Consider the following 2,322-nt stretch of genomic DNA (forward strand, 5'->3'; position numbering starts at 1 on the left):
GAGGGAGAAGCAGGCTCCCTGCAAAGAGCCTGATGCAGGACTCCATCCCAGGACCTCAGGATCACACCCTGAGCCAAAGGCAGATGCTCAACCATTGAGACACTCAGGTATGCTATAGGGGATGCATAGTTTAAAGCAGTCTGCTATAAGCATAAAATTTATTTGAAGACTTGCATTTTATCTTAAAAGTTCATGTGGATTTTCCTTATTTCCTTTTCTTAGTTTTTCTTTCAAGTAAGTATTTTATTTGTGAATGATCTTAGATTCACAGAAATGTTGCAGAGACAGTAAAGAAAGTTCCTTATTCCCTTTACTCAGTTTCCCCTAATGTTAACATTTTATATAATCATGGTACATTTGCCAAAACTAAAAGATCAACATTTATACATTGTATGTACTGAACTCCAAACTTTATTTGGATTTCACCAATTTTTCCACTAATGTATTTTTCTGTTCCAGGATCCTACCCAGGGTACCATGTTGTATTTAGTTGACATACATCCTTAGTCTCTTCTGGTCTGTGAAGCTCCTCAGTCTTTCCTTATTTTTCAGGACCTCGATTAACTCTTTTGAAGGGTTTTGAGGAAGGATATCATAGGGATGAAGGGCTCTTCTCACTATATTTAAGGGTGCTTAATAGCAACATGACTTATCACTGATGATGTTAACCTGGATCACTTCATTAAGGTAGTGTTAAGACAAAGTTAAGGCAGGGATGCCTAGGTGGCTCAGCAGTTGTGTGTCTGCCTTCCGCTCAAGGGCCTAATTCCAGGATCGAGTCCCACATTGGCTCCCTGCAGGCAGCCTGCTTCTCTCTCTGTGTCTCTCGTGAATAAATAAGTAAATCCTTTAAAAAAAAAAAAAAAGGCAAAGTTAAGGGAAACACTACCAGGTTTCTTCATAAAAAAATTTTTTTTTAAGTTTTAAAAAAATCAGTTAACATACAGTGATATTAGTTTCAGGTGTACACAAAATGATTATTTTTTTTTGTTTCCCTACTCTGTTCTTAGATACCTGACTCACTAAGCCCAGCCCACACTCAAAGGGAGGGTAATTAAAATCCACCTCATGGATTGGGAAGTATGGACATATATTATTTCAAATTATTCTGTAAAGAAGATTCGTCTCTCCTCCTCTATTTATTAATTAAATCATTTATTTATATCAGTTTGGCTCATTAGTGGCTAAACATAATACTTTTTACTCTCAAATCTACAAATGGAATTAAGTTTTCAGAAAACACGTGGATCCTGAGGATTCTGAGAAACACAGACAAAGCCCATGACCCAATAGGTCACCTCCTTGCTTTCTCCAAATCATAGACTTTAATAATAGTTGTAAACGAAAGAATAAATGAAAGATACAGGTGAGCATGATGATTAGTGTTGTCTGAGAGTAAGGATGTTTGACACTAACACAAGGTGTCTGATCAAACAAATAGCTACTCTTTCTTTTTCCTTCTTTCCTTCTTTCCTTCCTACCTTCCTTCCTACCTTCCTACCTACCTTCCTACCTACCTACCTTCCCCTCCATTTCTCTCCCCTCCCCTTCCCTCCTTCCTCAAACTTTATTGGACATTTGGGGTCAGCTTCTCTTTTTGCTCTTACCCTGTGATCTTGGCTGGTGTGAGGAATGGAACTGTTACCTGATACAGAGAGGAGATCTTGTTGATGTAGTTGAGGCCAACCATGAAGAAGGTGAAGCAAGTCCTAACACAGACTTGGTGGATGAGGCCAGATGCAAAGAGAGCCAGCAGGAGACAGAGAAGAATCTCAGGGAAGATCTTTGCTTGGAATCCTTTGCCAAAGACAACATTCATCAGATTACTGAAGGCGGTGAGAGAGAAGACTAAAAGGCTGGAGCCCAGCAGGCGTCCCCTTTGATGGTAAGCCACTTAGGGGAAGCCAGCTGGAGGCTATATATATGCATCCCGGCAAAGAGCATCAGGGACTGGGGGGAGAAGAGTGCCATCACGGTCCTGCCCTTGGGTGCCTTGGGCCAAGAAAGGGGAGCCCAACTGGAGCAGTTGCTGTGCATGTGTGTTAGCATCTCATGTTTTTCCTTTTGATATTCCTTAGAACACATTAAAAATCTTTTATTTATTTTTAAAGATTTATTTTTGCAAAAGTGAGAGCAGGGCACACAGGGCAGGGGGCGGGGGTAGAGGGGGTGAAAAACTTAACCAGACTTCACACTGAGCGTGAAGCCCTAGGAGGGCTCAATCTCACAACCCCTAAATCAGGACCTGAGCTGAAACCAAGAGTGGACTCCTAACCACTGCGCCACCCAGGCACCCCTAAAATTATTCTGTATTAAGACTAA

The 2,322-nt window shown here is 41.0% G+C and overlaps 1 pseudogene; it reads right to left on the reverse strand.

The window, feature by feature from the left end:
- Positions 1-205: 205 nt before the first annotated feature.
- LOC140623553 (dolichyl-diphosphooligosaccharide--protein glycosyltransferase subunit KCP2-like) lies at positions 206-1,971 on the reverse strand (annotated as a pseudogene).
- Between the last annotated feature and the right edge of the window lie 351 nt (positions 1,972-2,322).

This window comes from Canis lupus, chromosome 33 (assembly GCF_048164855.1).
Source record: "Canis lupus baileyi chromosome 33, mCanLup2.hap1, whole genome shotgun sequence".
In the NCBI taxonomy this organism is placed as follows: Eukaryota; Metazoa; Chordata; class Mammalia; order Carnivora; family Canidae; genus Canis; species Canis lupus.